This window comes from Lissotriton vulgaris, chromosome 4_1 (assembly GCF_964263255.1).
Source record: "Lissotriton vulgaris chromosome 4_1, aLisVul1.2, whole genome shotgun sequence".
Lineage (NCBI taxonomy): Eukaryota > Metazoa > Chordata > Amphibia > Caudata > Salamandridae > Lissotriton > Lissotriton vulgaris.
In genome coordinates this window covers 1,094,166,605-1,094,185,216 of record NC_141691.1, presented here as the reverse complement: position 1 = coordinate 1,094,185,216, position 18,612 = coordinate 1,094,166,605, and the positions used below count along the sequence as shown (strand labels likewise).

The window sequence follows — 18,612 nt, the reverse complement described above, 5'->3', positions numbered from 1 at the left end:
ATGAGGCTTTCATCCAGGTTTCTGTAAGGAAGGCGATGTCCGGCGATGTACTGTCGAGTAGGTTCCAAAGTTCAATGGAGTGTCTGTGGATCGAGCGGGTGTTGAGCAGGATGCACTGTAGGTGGTTGTTGTCTGAGCTCTGTTTGGAGTTAGTGGAATTGGTGTGGGTCCTGATGCAGTCGAACTTGCAGGAATTGCAGGTGAAGGGTCCATGGGTGTGTCCTGGGGCGGCTTGGTAGCAGTTTGGGAGTCGGCCAGGGTTAAGTGTTGAGAGGGAAGAGGCGTCATACGTTATGCAAGCGGAGTGGATTTTGCGGAGGCCAGGGGGTCTGGCGCGGTCCAGGCACGGACGGGCATAGACGGGCTTACCTTTGGCGCACCTTCGGCGCGCATGGGGTGCGACCGCTGCGCGTGAAAGCTGCGCACAAAAGCATCTGTCATATGTGGGTAGTGGAGGAGGGAGGGGCGAGGGAGGAGCAGCTGGGAGGCGGTAGCGGGGTGGAGGTCCGGGCAGGGAGGCACAACAATAAACAACAAAATGGCTGCAGGCCAAAAGCGAAACTGGATTGGGGCAAAAGGTAAAATAAACGCTATGCACAAAACAAAATCCAACCTTCTATTAACGCTATGCACAAAGGAAATTATTCAGTCTAAGGCAGCCAATCACAATACAATGCTGTTGGAAGCGCGCTTTGGAAATATAGCGCTACGATAAATGTTTAAAGAGAGCGGCAGACAGGCACTAATGCGCGTTTTAAAATGAAGCACTACGATAGAATAATTATTAGCAAGCAGGCAACAATGGCACTGTGACTAAGGTAGTCTGGCAGTGCAAAGCGCTACGATATCGCAACAGTGCTGGGAGCTGCGTGGGGAGCGACCGCTTCTGAAGGCTTCAGGACGGTCACAGCGTAGAAGCAGGCAAGTAAAGCCTACAGTATCAGTGGCAGGGAGGAGCAGCTGGGAGGCGGTAGTGGGGTGGAGGTCCGGGCAGGGAGGCACAACATTAAACAACAAAATGGCTGCAGGCCAAAAGCGAACCTGGATTGGGGCACAAGGTAAAATAAACGCTATGCACAAAACAAAATCCAACCTTCTATTAACGCTATGCACAAAGGAAATTATTCAGTCTAAGGCAGCCAATCACAATACAATGCTGTTGGAAGCGCGCTTTGGAAATATAGCGCTACGATAAATGTTTAAAGAGAGCGGCAGACAGGCACTAATGCACGTTTTAAAATAAAGCGCTACAATAAAATAATTATTAGCAAGCAGGCAACAATGGCACTGTGACTAAGGTAGTTTGGCAGTGCAAAGTGCTACGATACCGCAACAGTGCTGGGAGCTGCGTGGGGAGCGACCGCTTCTGAAGGCTTCAGGACGGTCAGTCTTTCTCAAATGAGAAAGAGGTATGTGGGGGGGGTCTCGAGCCCTCAGTCATAGCAATGATTGTGAGTGCATATTTGTGGAAAGTGGACTGACCTGAACTGGCAGAGACATCCAGGCATTGCATTGCTAATAAAACCTATGGCTTGTGACTTGTCGCAAGGTCTTCCGCTGTTCGCAGACGTAAACAAAACATTCCCTTTCCTCTTCCCACCCCCCTCCCACATTAGCAACCCAAACCTGCCGTGGCCCACTTCCCTCCCTCCCTCCCCACCTTGACTCAATACAGTATTCCCAACAGGGGAGTGAAACTAGTATTAAAAAACTAATAACACCAGCAGTAAGAGTTCACCTGTGAGGTGGAGTTCAGAGGGCGACCAGGGATCTTCCTCACCGGGGGGAGGGGGTTCGGGTGATCGTATATGTGGTCATCTTGGTTCCGATTAGCAGGGTATCTACAATGCTGTATGAAGCAGCCCATTCAGCGGCACCGGGAGTAGAGTGCAAATGTCCAGAGAACTGTAGAGGGTCTGTGGGCCAGGGAGGGGGCCATGTCATGCTCAAAGCGATCCAGGAATCCACTACCGTCAGAGGAGTGGCCAGTGTCTCGTGTGTTTCATGTCGGCAGCAAATTCACCTCCAAGGGAGGTTGTCACCTCCCTCTCTATTCCACCCTCCATGCAGTATAGCTACTTCTCTCTACTATATCATCAGATTCATTGTCATATGGCGTGTTCTCTGCGAGCAAATGCTAGGGGGTCTTAGATCATTCCACGTCTGAGGTGCTGCCACCGCGTCTGGGCGATGGGGCGGGGAGGCCCGCCCCGCCGCCGGCCTCTGCAAGGTTTTAGGGAAGTGTTGTGCAAGCTGCGGAGTGGTGAAGAAATGCTGTTTACGTTGATAAGTCACCTTGAATTTTGTGGGGAAGAGCATTGCATATGGAATGTTTAGTTGATGTAATTTCTTCTTCACCGGTAGAAATTTCCGTCTCTGCTCCTAGACCGCCATGGGGAAGTCGGGATATATTGAGATACCCATTCCCTCATGGCAGAGCTGTCCTCGCTCTCGGGACAGCCGAAGGGCCTCATCCCGGTCCCGATACTTAAGCAAGTGAGCAATTATCGGGCGAGGTGTTGCTCCAGGTATCGGACGGACCGCCAGCGAGCGATGAGCCCTCTCAACCACCAACACTGGTGAGAAGGCCTCCCTCCCTAAAAGCGCAATGAGAAGGCATTCTACATAGTCCTCCCTCTTCCTGGTGGCGGTTGATTCCGACACTCCCAAAATGCGGAGGTTGTTTCTCTGAAACCGAGATTCTAGGTCCTCATTCTTGGCCGCTATCACCCACAGGACCCTCTCCATGTCCATCGTGCGGGACGTTGTTGTGGTAGAAGTGTCCTCCAGATCGATATTCGCCGTTCCGTCTCCGTCAATCGCTCCTCATGCTTGTCTACTTTATGTGACACTCCATCTAAGCACGCAGACATGGAGTCCATCTTGGATTCTATGGAGGTCAGGGTTTACTGCATGGCCAATAGTAGGTCCTTGAGATCTGCAGTTGAGGTTGCCTGGGCCGCCACCTGTTCTTCCTCAGGATCCGTTTGTGAGCGGGTTCCCTTCCTTGCCTCAAAGTTGAGCTTTGGTTGGCGCCCGTCTGGCTTTACCATGTTGTCTAGTTACGCAGTCCGGTCCCCCAGGAGCAAGCGTTCAAGCAGCCGCATGGCGTCTGGGCACGGTATAGAGAAGGGGCTCCGCCACTCCGTGCCGCATACCTCAGGATCACAGCACACAGCCATTAATAGACCCTCTCTGGTACTCACTCGGAGGGTAGGCCGATCTCCAGCTACACAGTATTCCCGGGGGGGGCAAGAGAGGTCCATATTATTTCCCCAGAGCACCCTCAGCCAGCCAGGATAGCGACTTTGGTGCACTCCTCTGTGCTCCACGTGGGCCAGGTGCAGCAGCTATCAGGCGTACCGGCAGTTGGCCCGTCCTCTTTGGATTGTACAAGGCGTCCTTCTGCAGGTGAGGTAAATCCAATCTCCCAAATGGCTGCTTTCCAGAAGCGGTCAGCCTCCCAGGAGGGGGCCAGCAGCGTCATCTGTAGCTCAGCCAGCCAGCCACTCTCTACACACCAGCCGCTGCTCCAGCCATTCCACAGGTTCTCTAAGGGAGGCAGCAGGTTAGTTCAGGCCTGAAGGCCTCCAGGAGTGAAAGCAGGCCGTCCAGGGAATCAGGGGCCCTGCCTCACCAAAATGTCCACCTCAGGGGGTATCCCTCCTCCCCCGTGGATGGGGCCAGCTCAGCTTCTAACGGCGCTCTGAACCCTCGCCGCATCTAATAATGATTGCTCCTGTAATTCCTTGGGAGGGGCCCTGTCAATGCGGCCTGCAGGGTCTCAGCAAACGTCCGGGTCCCAGTAGGCCCATAGGTGATCAGGATAAATGTCGGATATGTCCGCGAACCACAAGAGCCTCACACAGGTGCGGCCATCTTTCTTGGTGCCCTCTAGCGCCCCCTCATAAAAATGTAATAATGTACGACAGAGAAAATGCATCAGCATTTGGTGAATTTCCAGGAGGTATTTTCCCAGAAAGCTGGGGAAGATAGCCAACAATTAGGTCAGAACCAGGGTGACCAAGAAGGCAAGAGTGGCCACAAAAACGGTGCTCAGACTTCCCAGCAGGGGAGGGAGGTGAGCATCAACACAAATAAAAAGGAGTTCTTTATAGGCCCCCAAGGTTCTTCTCAGGAGGGTGGGGCCCAAGAGTCTTCTCAGACCAAGGGTAGGGGTTACCTAGGTAAGAACTGGGATCCTACAAAGGCATCTGGGACATGCTATGACTGTCACAAGTCAGGGCATAGGAAAGAAAAGAAATCCAGCATGCTGCAAAAAGTTCCCAGTGATGCACAGTCCATGTGAATGGCTAGTATTAAAATGGGATTGGAAATGTACTCTGAAGAAGCAAGAAGATACAGTGAGGCAACTTTAGTTTTCCTGGCTGGGTGGTTATTTGAAGCCCTAGCAGTCTTACCTCCAAGCTTGGAGAAGTATAGGCAAATGCCAAAAATAATTGAGACTGAAGGAGAGGCTGTAAGGAATACAGGTGCCAGTTTCACCACAGTGGCAGCTAGACTGGTTTCCCCATTCCAAATAATGGCTGGTGTTATTCACCAGGATACCAACGCTGAAAATGAGACTAATCTCTATCCAATGACCTTGGTAAGCTGAGAGTGAGGAGGGGCGATTCACCAAAAGAAGGTAATTGCGTCCCCTGCTATCCTAATAGACTGTCTTTTGGGAAAGGATTTTGAAACTTCTGCATGCGCAGAAGTGGAAATGAAGACTTATGTAGAAATGCTGGGCCTCCCTGAGTGGGTGCATTTGACCATGAGAGAACAAGCAACACAACAGGGAAGTCGTGGGAACTTGTAGCCTGAAACTGTGGTCCATGGGTCCCATTGCATTAGAAAGAGCAAGAGGTCTTCTAAGAGGACACAGAATCAGGGGGAGTGTTCACCTGAGGGAGATGCCCTCGTGCCCAACGAGATAACTGCAGCTGAAGGAGCATGAGTTGACCTGGCAGAACTCCTCAGTGCAGGGGAACCATCCAGAGAGGACCTATGACAAGGACAAACATCATGTTCCACTCTTTAAGGCTGTGGACAGTAAGCTGCAAGGCAATAAGAGGATGATGTAAGTGGCACTCACAGGGTCTACTGGGAAGATGGGCTTCTGTACACTGAGGCCAAGGACCCCAAACCAGGGGTAGCCAGGAGAATGGTGCCCCCTATATAGAGAGTGTATTCTGACCTAAGCACATGACATCTCCCTAGCTGAAAATCTGGGACAAACCAAAACCTGGTAGAGGTTAGTTTCCCATTTTTATTGGCCCCAGATGTCTGAAAAAGTGAAAAAGAATAATAGAGAGCATTTTTAGATTTTCGGCAAAGATAGGATATAAACCTATCCGCAAAATCTAAACACTCTATTGGAGCAAATGTATTTCAGGGGTCTGTTATGAAGCTGCTATTTGGGGCAGGTCTAACATCACCTCCCTTCAGACCCAAGAAAATAAATTCTTAAAAAGATTACTGGCAGTCCCTATGGGACCGCAAATTACATAACCCTCAAAGAATTATCAACTCCATACATTAGTGACACAATAAATGTTGCAGGACTCACCTTTTGGCACAGCATCTGGTCTAAGGGCAAAACAAAACTCACAAAAGACCTTAATATGGATTGTCTAGCACTTGATCATAGCAGGAAGATTCCTTGGCTGGAGCACATTCATAGTATTTTAAAACACTGTAAACCTGATATGGACAGAAGTGACCGCCTTCTTATACTGGAACTTAGTAAACAGGAACTTAAGTGCAAATATTCAAAACTAAAGGAAAATGAAAGAGACTGGTCTGTCAGTCAAAAACACACTGTCATGTCATATTGTGAGCGACCTTTGGCGAGGGGCCTACATCCATACTTAATACTGGTGAAAAACGTTCAACAGAGATTTTATCTCACTAGGCTAAAGATGAGTATGTTACATTACCTAGTTGCTTACCCTAGAGTGGAAAAATGGTGTCAGAAACTACCAAAATGTCCTTGTAATGGGAAAATCCATGCAATCTACGATGCACTCTATTCTTTTTTGTAGTTTTTATAAGGATGTTCGGAAATCAGTTTTAAAACCCCTATTTTCATCAAACATTCTTTTTAATTATAAATATGCATTCAATTTTATATATAGCTTAGAAAATGTAAAAAGTATAAGTACTGTAATCCGTTTCATACAGCTTGCAGTCAGGAAACAAAAAGATTATTCACATCTGATGCATTGCTGTATAAAACTTGGATGATTATTCTTAAATAGTGCTTTGTTTTTACTATTGATTGATTGCCAAAAAATGCTAATTTTTGTATTGCAGGTCTCATTATGTACCTCTTGCACCAGTACTTTATCTCTCGCGACTAAATGTATTAACTCTTGATTAGCTGGCAAATCCTTTGTCCCTTTAAAAACGCCAAGATTGGTTAATGATGGCTATACAGACTTTTTGATTAAATATTTCACAAATGTATTTAAAATAATTATTTTACTGTATCTACTTTCTAAAATATTAAGAATAACAATGTAAATTTAGGAATGTTTTCTATTATAGAACGCTTTTATGATGAAATTTGTTGCACCGAATAAAGCTGATTTTGATTTGATTTGTTTGATTTTTCTGAAAAAGTGAAGGAATTTTCTCCTGTGTCACCGATCAAGCCAGCAGCAAGCGAGGGGGACTACCAAAGGCACCCTTAATTCCACTTCCAGTTGTTGGGACTACCATTGAGAGGGTAGGATTGACATTGTTGGTCCCCTTGACCCTAAGCTGCATCTGAGAACATATTTATTCTAGTGGTAGTGGACCATGCATTTCCTAATATGATTGGAGACATGTGAGAAAGTTGTCACACACACTAGTAGGTCTATGGTGTCTTTGGTCTTAGGTGTCAGCAGTGTTTCTCAGGGGCAGTACATGCACTTTTAATGGATTTACAGACAAGTTTGTGGGGTTATCCTCTGGTGGTCAGTCTGTCTGTCAGGATATTGTGCTGTGTAGCATTTTAGGACCCTATTATAATTTACCAATTCATGCCCTTATATAGGTATAAATCACCACATCCTTATATAGGCAGAGGAATCATAACCATATTTAGACATAGCTCATACAGTTTAAATACGGCAAGGCTACTTCCACTAGTTCCGAAAATCCACAACGATTTCTTGGAAAACTCGCCTACAGCAGTCAGGGACTTTCCCTTGCTTGAATGTTGATTTGTCCAAGATTTCATGGAGTTTTCAAAGAACTGAGACTCTTTGGTGATGTTATTATGTCCAACTGTACGTCAAACTCAGCACCTTCAAGGTATAAATATGCCCAAACTTACCCAAGCAAACACACAGTGGTTTGGAGCAGTTCGACTATCTACTTGCCCGACGCATCCTGCTACAGCAAGTGCTGAAGAAAGCCGACCCTCCAGCAGACGCACTGAGAGAGACGCTGTATTTTCTCCTGCCAAGAAATCCAGCTCCAGTGTTTCCAAGCTACCCTTGCGGGTTGTTGGTAAATCGAGTCCTGAACCTGACCTTCTTCATTCCAAATCAAGGTACGGATCTGACTAGACCCTAAGAGAATTCTTGGACAGCTTCTTGGCAACAGAATATTATATTTATTCTACACCTCACTTACTTCTTCCCTCGTACTAAGCTTAGGTTAGGTACATCGGGGTAGGCGTATTTTAGAAGCACCAGTTGAGTACTTTTAAGCCTCTGTAATTTATGTATGTATTTATTTATGGTTTAGGAACCATACCATGCTCTTACAGTATTATTTTATTCTACTCTTTATACTGTACGCATTATACTTTGCAACCAGTTTTACGATTGTACAAGTTCATTTCTTATGGTTGAGAAAGAAGACTGTTAAATAAATCTTTTTATTGAGAACGCCAGTCTATCTATTTCTCTGCAACTCTGATGAAACGAAGCATGCACAAATGACTGAGTAAAATATCTATCTATTGTTTCCACGACTCTGAAGATACGTTTTATCTTGGGGAAACAAAGTTGTCATGTTTATGGGGTTAAACACACAAGATGATGGACGGAATGTTGCACAAGGGCAAAACATTCACCTCCAGTCACAGATCTGGGTTTAATCCATCGTTATTTTGCTCACCAAGCCACCCCAGTTCAGACATGGCCATATGCAAATCAGTCTTGACCCTGTGCCTCATGGGAACAGTCCAGCCCGAACTGCCAAGCCATGTCTTTCCTGGACCGGAATCAAGCATCCTAGGACCGGTTTCTGGCTATCAGGCGTCTTTAGCCAGGATAGCTTGACTCCAGTGGTGTAGTGAGCACGGGACCCACGTCTGGGCATACCCTTTCCACATAGGGTGAACAGCTAAACACACAAGATGATGGACGAATGTTGCACAATGGCAAAACATGTTTATGAGGTTGTCAGAAACGAATCCCTTCTTATTTACTCGAGAAAGTTTCTAGTGACCTCTGAGCTAGCTGGCACCCACAATTAAGTCTAATATATCCGATAGAGACCTAGTCGACCTAGGTCCTATGTCAATTCTATAGTATATATTATTCCAATGCGCAGAACCTATTGGGAATATAGGAACTACACTACAATTGGCTTCTCAAACATAGTCCTGTTTGAAAGATCAATTCTTTCATACCATTGATCTACTAGTGTGTGTGACAATTTCTCACCTGTCTCTAATCATATTAAGAAATGCATTCTTAAACACTGGTCCATACTCATTACCGGAGACCTAAACCTTGAACATCCTCTGTTTACCTTCTGAAAAAACAAAAACATCAAAGACCACTTTGTTGGAGCCTGCCTTTCAACCAAAAAAACAACTCAGACTCTTACAGACCCTGGTGGGGTATTCCAACTGTGGCAATTGCTTCGTTTGACAATTTACAATTGAAAGTAAAAATGTCAGATTTGGCAACATTCATATCACTCGCAATCAGTTTTCCATTTATAACATTGCAAATGTTGACTATGCTATCTTTTGCCCATGTAATCGAATCAAACATCACAGAAAATCCAGTTCTGAATCTGCCAGCTTCTAAGCCATCAATGCTGCAAGGTATCCAATGCACCCCTTGTAGACCACTTTACAGAAATGGGACATCCGTTGGCAAGTAATCACCATTGTCAAACCACCACCTAGAGGTGTCGACTTGAGCTCCATACTGAACAAAGAGGAACTCAAATGGATGCTCCGTACCAAAAGTCAATAAACAGGTTTGAACAACCTGGAGGACTAGAACTTCCTGGTGTGAAACCTCACCTGCACACTGTCAACTTACCGTGCACTGCGAATGGCTCCTGTAATCTATAATTATATCTGCTTTATTCTATGTATATGAAGGTACATACTGATATGTTCTCTCTTCTATCATGTATATGTTGTCCATTATAAATTTGTTTTTATCTTCTCCTCCTCCACGTATATGGATAAATGCTCATTGCTTGACCCTTCTTACCCGTATTGTTGTTTCTACCATTACTATTGATGAGAGCAACTACATATATATCATTTTGGACAACTTTCAATCCTAAGGCTCTATATATTGTTATGTGTTCATTAATAGTTTTATTGAATTGTCTGCTTCTAAATGCCAAGGTCATTGTTCTTAATTCATTATCTGTCTTTTGGTCCTTAATGGCCCTAATGCGCCTTTACTTCCATTCCAATATGGGCACTTTAATGTGAAATTTTTTCAGGTCCAGCTCTATCCTTTCTTCCGATTTTGCCGAGTGCCCCCGTGCATTTAGTTCCTCTTATTTGCGCAGGCGCCCGTCATGATGTAGATCGTGATACATTGTTCATCATTTCAACCGTTTCATTCATTTATATATTTTTCTAATTTTTTGCATGTATGATCACTGAGCTTCTCAATTTCATTCACCATTTTAATCCTATCACTTTACTTTTTGATAACCATGGAGCACTTTTCATAATAGTCGGCATTACATAGACTAGTTCTATCCTGTTACAAAATGGCTGCACTTTTTTTCGTGCTGTTTTCACAGTCCGTTATCACTTTCTACTATACGTGGTCACCTGGTTTACATCCGGTATATCCACAGGTTAGACGCATTGCACATGCTAACCCATCTTGGAGACACTCGGGAGATTGAACAACTTGATGAGCGGTAAGAGACGCATAACTTTATCTGGGTGGTTAGCAGTTAAACCACTTTTTGTTTTAAACGGCAATTGATATGCGTGTACTCTCGTACTTTTCCGATTGCGGTAATGCGTAACATGGGCTAAGTCACATATTGACAACAGCGGGTTACTTGTCTATTTTGGTCACATTGTTTCTTCACTATTGCGGTAACCATGCATTTTATTAAATACGGCACGCCTATTGTATTTTTTTTTGATTTTTTGACACGAAGAGTCACACGCGGTAAAACTTGACACGCCTCACTTTATTTGGATTTCGAACACGAAGTGTCACACGCGGTAATTTTCACTCTATGGCTGTAACTACCATGACTTTTACTACTATCTCTATGAAGGAGTGTTTTTTACGATGATAACGATATAGCATTATTCGTTAAAAACTGTGATTTGGAATAACAGTTAGGATATGTAATGGACCCTCATTATAATTCATTGTGTATTAACAGATTCCCCTGATGAAGTGCCTGTTATGGGCACGAAATGTATTGGGAACATGCCGTCACAAGTGGTTCTATGGATGTAAAAACATTTATAAATGCTGAAATATCTTGGATGTGATATTAAACATCGAGATTCATGCTAATGATTTATTAAAACCCAAACTTGATGAACTTTATTAACACAGTTTGAAAAATTTATGACCAAAAGAAGTGTTTGAAAATTCAGAAGATCTGCTGATCCTTTAAGCTGTGCCCAGAGTGTCGTTCCCTAGATAAAGGGGACGCTTCTATATTTACTAGTGAGTCACACACACCTACAGTCCGACCAGGTGATACCTCCGAGGCACGCAACAACCCTCACATTTGATACAATTTGAGCTTGTGCCCAGTCTATCCAGATTGTAGATACATACTTGAAATTTCAACACCGTATTCTCACTATAGTGCAGTGACATGGCGATTTTGTTGGGCTGTTCTGCCACATACATTGGGTGTAGGTAAGTGCACATGTGACGCTACCATTGGCAGTCACTAGACAACCATGACCTGGTTGCCCCAGCCTCTCCTGTGCTCTGGCTGGCAGCCTGCAGCTGCTACTGCCCAGGCAAGAATCTGTCGACTGCTAGGCATTGTGAACACTCCCAGGAGTCTGTAACAAAGGCCTGCCTGGGAAGGAGGTTAGTGAAGTGGCACATCGAGGCGGTGAGCTTCAACGCATGCATCGCCTCTAATTTACAAGCATAATGACTCCTAAAGGAAAAAGCAACCCTCCCCTAGCCCATAGGCACATTTGCAGCTCACCAGGCAGGGCAATTAGTTAGTCAGGAGGTGTGTACTCCAAGAAGGCAGCCACACCCCTCGGTGGGCTACTCAGTCAGTATAGCCAATTAAGGTTTCTGCAACTTTTGGAAGTTGCAGAATAGAGTGTTCTGGTAGAAAAGGTGACACACACCCCTGTATGTGGTCCCCTGAGGGGCGGATTCGCACCTTGGGCAAGTAGCCTATTGGCCACTTGCACCCACACCCCTAACGCCCCATAAGCTACAATTTAGGGGACACCGCTACACCTTTGGCAACCGCCCTGCAACTGCTTGATTGCAACTCATCCAGGACCAAGGACCCGCTCCCTCGGACAGATGGACCCCTTTGAACACAATTGGCAATTCCAGACCATCTTGCATTAGTGGCTTTAGTCCCCTGCAGCCCTCAGTACACAACAGAATCCTGGAAGAAAAGAATTGCTGGCCATCGGGCCCTCTGAGGGATTGCTCAAAAGTAGGTGTTCCAGTGCATTGTGGGAAATTTAGTCCTGACCTCCAGCAAGTTTCAGGATGCTACTGTTTCCCACCGGGCCTCCGAATGTCGAAGTATCATCTTGCTGACCTTACAGCTACCAAGGCTTGTTGCTGACCAGTCCGGTTACCACCATCTTTACTCGACACTTCAGCAAGAGGGAACCACGCAGCACCTTCAACCCACCAAAGCAGTAGTCCAGCTATCCACCTTTTGCAACTGTTTCCTCCCCAGTACAGTTGAAGCCCTAAACCCAGCTCTCCTGCTGCTCCTGCTACATCACGAAAGACAGCCAGGACAGCTCTGTGCCCTGGCCTTCCGGGCCACATAATCTTGAACTGACTGTTGTGCTTGGTCCTGGGACCCACATCACCTCAATCCCCCCATGGTTGCCACGTAACTCAACATGCAAGGGACCGATTGTCACTAGTGTTTTTTCCCGTTGACCACAATGTTATAGTTTTACAGAAGTGAATAGCACTGATTTATTGTTTTTTCTAAAATACATAACTCAAGTTATATGCATCCAATTGTATTCATTTTGGTGTCTAAATTACTATAAAATTCTGCTTTATTTTTAGAAATAGATGTCAGATTTCCTTTGAGTCATGTCACTTGCTCATAGTCCACGTTGATACTCTGAAATGCTTATCCTGTTTCATATTTGAGAACCCTCATAATGTGACAGCAGCAGCCAGCGCCGGAGGGAGAGGCGCCGGCAGCGTAGGAAACACACCAGATAGGGAAAGAGGAGCAAGGAGGAGGAGACGATAAACTTACAGGATGACAACACCATTATCAATCTCACTGACATTACACTCACTAAAGCGAAACTTCAATTGCTATCCCTAGGTCTGTCATTTTGCCCAGAATCACATTTTTTCATATAAACAATCGCAGATTGATATTTACAAATTCATCCGGAAAATAAAACTTAAAAAATTCTTTCAACTAAACAAATCAATAACAGTACCTATGAATCAAGGCATCAGTACGGGCAACTTACAAGCCTGTGACTTATCCACCCTACAGGTGTTACAATCATTAGCAAATGAGGACTCTCAAAATGAGGTTGTATGCACAGAGAATTTTCCCATTGAGGGGATAAACACAGGAGTGGTGCTGCCAGTCATTTTCGTGCACCTTCATACATTTAACTTCTAATGCCCAAGGACTCTGTTGATGTTTTTAGTGAGATGGTAATTGAAGATTTAAAACAACTTAATTGTTCTGTCAACTCTCAACGTCAGAGGCAGAATTATCGCTTGAAGAGCTATTGGGCTCTGGTGAAAAAATTGCGAGACAAAAACAATGAGGTTATTGTCAGTAGTGCTGATAAGGGTGGCAAAATTGTGCTATGGCCGAATACTGACTACCTAGCAGAAGCTCAATGCCACCCGTCTGACTTGAGTTGTTATTCTACAGTCAGTCATCAACACTTGAACCAGGTGAAAGACACTGTTTTTAAACATTTTCATCAATGGAAGAGACATGGTCTAATATCTAAGAATGAATTTCTCTTCTTGAAGAATGATTTTCCCACAACTCCAATCTTGTACTTTATTCCTAAAGTGCATAAGGGTATATCTCCTGTCCCTGCAGACCAATTATATCTGCTAGGAATAGTTTGTTAGAAGCAGTGTCTAAATACGTTGACTTTTTCCTACAGGTACATATAACTAGCTTGCCCTCCTTCATCAAAAATACAGGAGATTTCCTGAAAAGTTTGTATGTAGTTAAGTGGCAGCCTAACCATCTGTTATAGCTATGAATATAGCTTCCCTATTTACTAGCATTCATCACATCCATGGTTTAGAAGCAGTCAAGCATTTTCTTAATAAGCGTGACATTTGTGTACATGATGACAATTGCATGCTGCTCAAAATGATTGACCAATGACTCAATATTAATCTGTTCCTGTTTAACCCCTTGTCCGCTGATGACGGAACCGCTCCGTCATCAGCTTCGGTGGCGCTGTGCTGATGACGGAGCGGTTCCGTCATGGCCCGCTCGGAGCGCCTGCGCGGCGCGAATTCCGCGCCTGCGCTGAGCGTTCCATTGACCGGGGCGGGCCATGACGGAACCGCTCCGTCATAAGCACAGCGCCACCGAAGCTGGTGACGGAGCGGTTCCGTCACCAGCATGCGGCCGCCGCGTGGCCGCCCCACCCCCTTAGCACTGCGGCGGAATAGCCGCCGCAGTGAAGGGGTTAATTAAACTCTGTATAAACAGTTGAGAGGGGTAGCAATGGGGGTGTGCTTTTCTCCTACATACGCCTGTTTACTGGTGGGATGATGGGAGGAGTACGTCCACAAAGTGACTCACAAGGACATTTGGGACACCCATATCAAATATTATTGCAGATACATAAATGATGTATTAATTGTATAGGAAGGCACTGAGCAAGCAGCTTCACAATTTGTAACATCTATTAATGACAATTTATTGAATCTTCAATTTACGGCCACTATAAGCGAGCAGATTGTTGAGTTCCTAGATGTGGAAGTATACATTTGTGACAATCACATTCAAACAAAATAGCACAGGAAAAGTACTACCGGCAAATATCACGTTACATGCTACCAGTTTGCATCCTCCACATCTCAATCACAGTATACCCTAAGGCGAATTCCTTCGCCTATGCCACATTTGCAGCCTAGAGTCCGATTTAAAACAGTGTCAAAATGAGGCTCTAGACCAATTCTTGGCCTGAGGGCACAAGCTCTCTGATTTATTATCGGCCTTGGATAAGGCCAATTGAATACCACCTGAATAATATTTTAAGACAAAAAGAGAATGCAACGCAGAATTGATGGCTCAGTCCTCACTTGTTGAAGAGAACAGTGAAACACAACCTGTTAGATGAATCCCTACATATAGTAAACAGGAACATTGAATTTGAAAAATTGTTTACAAACATTGGCCTATTGTGCTCACTGATCTCACACTGAAATTACTGTTGCCTACTCTCCCTGCTATTACTTTCAGGAAAGCACCCTCTATGAGGGATGCCCTGGTGAAATCCAGCCCCGAATTGACATCCAAATCTACCTGGCTATCCAAACTAGCTTTTTTAAATGCTCGTCTTGCTGGGCATGTACGTTTGGGGTCAATATGTCTGAATATTGAACTGCTTTCAGTGATTCACCAGTACAGATAAAAGAACAATATACATGTTGCACTGAATATGCTGTATATTTGCTTGAATGTACATGCAATTTTAAGTACATCAGCAGTACTAATCTCCCGGTGTTCAATACGATATTGCAGCACTTGCGAGCGATAATCAACTCAGACCCCAACTATCCGGTTGCCCGGCATTTCAAAGCTATCCATCAAAACAAAGTCAGTGATCTCAAATATTCTGTGATTGGGGCTGTCCCCCTGTCAATACGAGGGGGTAACATAGAATGGAAGCTGCGACGGTTAGAGTCTACATTAATTTTGACTCTTGACACTAAGATGCCAAATGGGCTTAATACCAGTGAGGACTTACATAATTATTTATAGTAATGTCTAGCTGTATTGTCTCTTCACGCACATTATGCCATTTGATCTGCTAATTGGCTTAGACTCACTGTCTCTTCCGCTGTTCTACATATAACTTACAGATGTTCTACCCAAATATTTACATTCTTCGTTTAGAATTGTATCTATGAAGTTGTACTGCATATTTATATTGATTGAACTGTCATTATTCGTACTGTATCTTTTAGGCACTGTCACTTTATTATTAAGCAATAGCACTTTAATTATGACCTATGGGTAGGTCTTTATAGGATTGTTAACGCCTTTTTGCACAGCGCCCACAACTCAATATTTATTAGTGTTCACTAGGGTGTGTTTAATTTATTTAATTATTGTGTTTGCACTTTGCACATGTTTGTAGTATGGAGCATTTGCCCATCTGTGCTTCATATTTATAATGTTTGATGAGATTTAGATTTGTTCCATCTAATGCCTGTGATGTAACTTTAGATATATTTCAATATTAGAAAGACAACATAATTTGATATTTACATGTGTTGTGAGACTGATTTATTTTTTGCACATAAGCAACTATGGGGACTTGTAATTTTGAACGCACATGTGTGCTTAGATTGTTGTTTTTTTCAGTGTAATCCAGATCTCACCAGTCATGCCATTTTGCAAATGGAGTACCTAGTGTTTCTTTGTCTTAACATAATATTTAATGATATTTATTCATCCAACATTTTACTCATGGCTGTTATAAATTTTGTATATTTTAATATTATATATTGAAGTACTGTATGAGCTGTGTTGCACTGTTAGAAAGGGTGGTTACATTTGCACATGCTCCATATGGAAGTATGTTTTTAGGTCTTGGCCTGCGAAAGACTGCGTCGCTGGCGAGATTTAATGACAGAGAGTATTTTCCACTAGCGAGGTTAAGCCCCGTCCCTCTTTTCCATTGGCTGGCGTCACTGTACATGCTAAACGGTGGCCAGCCATTGGAGAAGAGGTCCTAGTTAAGTTCTTCTTTCTCTGTAAGCCCCGTCCTTTTCAGACTGGCTTACTTGACTTACTGCTGGCGTAAAATGTTTCTTATCTTCTTTATGGGTCCAGATAGCCTCATAAAGAAGATAAGGAACCTTTTATGCCAGCAGGAGTCAGGCGCTTGTTTTAAGCGCTTGTTTACCATATTTGCCCCTGGGGGGCACCGGCCCGGAAATGGTGGCGCCCGGGGAGCTTTGAAACGGGTCGCCATTGCTGGGTTGGTGTGCCCTCTTTGCTTTGAGAAAGCTTGCCTGCCATCAGGGATCGGATTGGGGAGGACTGAGCTTTGCCCACATCGCGCCTGCGAGAGGTGCCGCTCCAGGCCCCGTGCGGCTGTGAGAGGGAACGAGGTAGCCGAGAGCTCTGGTGACTGCGGCAGCTGCAGTGAATGCGGGCCCCTGTGTACCCGGCGCCGGAGGTGGTGAGTGCGGCACGGCCTAGCACAGGTCTATGGTGGCAGAGGCGGGGCAGGCCGGGCGCGGGCGGCATCCCGCGAGCCGCAGAAATGTGCTGGGGGGCGTGGGTGGCCCATGAATTCAGTGCGTGAGGCAGCAGCTGTATGCACATTGAAAACAGACATGCTGCTCTCTGCCCTGAAGGTGTCCCATCTGCTGGTCCCTCTCTGGCGGCGATTGGGACTGATCATGCAGGGTGGTGGAATGCGATATCGTGAAAGGTAAAGGAGTATTGACCTTCCTACCGCTTCTAACCGCAGCACCTCTCACTGTCTCTTCAGTCGCAGGTTCTAGAGCAAACAATATAAAATTCCCTGGGACCCCAAAAGACCAGACCCATGAACTTGGACAGCCACGGCCAAACATTTACATTCACAGACTATGCTCCCACTAAACTACGAAGTTGTCTCCTACCAAGCAAGTGTTTAGAAACATTAACCAGCGTTTGTTACGCTAGTCTCGGACACATGCGCCACTTCCTCTCTTAGTCCCAGAGTAATGGCCTTTAGTGTCTGACTCTTAGCCTTACTACTAGTAACAGGCCTTTTTTCAAATCATTCGAAATTGCCTTTTTGTGGGTGGTTATTATGCTCTTTGTATTTAAGGTGATTTTGCTATTTAATGTCTTTAAACTTTTGGTGTCCGAGAATGAGTATTTCTCTTGTACTGAATGAAGCTAATAGTGGACATGAAGTTGGATCCCCACCAGATTAGTGCAACAGCCTACCTATGTTAAGAAGATTACCAGGCATGTATTTTAGAATGCACCTGACCTTCCGACGGTTCATAGAATGTAAATCGTGTTTTTAAAGCTCTTTGTCGGACTGTCGATTGGGGGGTTAAGCTCTGGGTACTGAGATGCCGCACATTACTGTTATGTTTTCTTGAGTATGTAAAGCGTTCTTATACCCCCGGGTCTAGCTAGCTCTATATAAAACTTTGTAAATAAAAATAAATAAATAAACACCATCCCCTCCCCCTTTACCACTGCCGCAGTGGCGGACACTCGTCTCTTTCACATTGGTGAATATGAATAAATAATGGATTCTTGAACCTTCGCTTCATTGAATTATTGGAACATTAAGTTGATCCATACCTGCTGTGTTTCCCTCTCGCTGGAATAGGAGGGACAGGACTTTTGCTAGAATATTAACATAATATACAAATACACCATGATCTCATCTGCAAATGTGATCATCGGATCTTGGAACCCCTTGGCCTCCATAATTACTCGACCAAAAAGTTTTCAGTAGTTACCGAGTAGTGGGAAAGTCTACTTCCCACACAGTGGTGGCTTTGTCTAATTCAGCTGTTGGCTGATGACTGAATGAATGGATTAATGCAATTCTATTATTTTGAACACATTTCCTCAAAAAAACAGGGATAGAGCGGTAACCCAAATCCGCCCTAATAAAAGTGTTCAAACAAGCCCCAAACTACAGGAGAACGTGCTCATGGGGGCATGTTCAAGGCAATTATTTTGACACTTTATTAGTACCCTGGTTCTTAGGGTTATTGTGCTGACCCCGTTTATTGTTACAGAATGGCCACGCATGTCCTTTAAGGAACAAGACGATACTGGGTTTGCATGAGAACTGAAGTGACTGTTGGTGAATATAGATATGCATGTTTTATCAGTTGCTTTCATATCCTTTCTCCTTTACTGACAATGGCTACTTCAACTACATTATCGTGTAATTCATGTAACCTTCTTTACCTAGCTAGTATTACAAATTAA

The 18,612-nt window shown here is 44.6% G+C and overlaps 1 protein-coding gene across 4 annotated transcripts in view; it reads right to left on the bottom strand.

The window, feature by feature from the left end:
- SLC9A3 (solute carrier family 9 member A3) overlaps positions 1-18,612 on the bottom strand; it is a 1,201,500-nt gene that overhangs the window by 603,558 nt on the left and 579,330 nt on the right. The gene's annotated exons all lie outside the window — the stretch shown is intronic.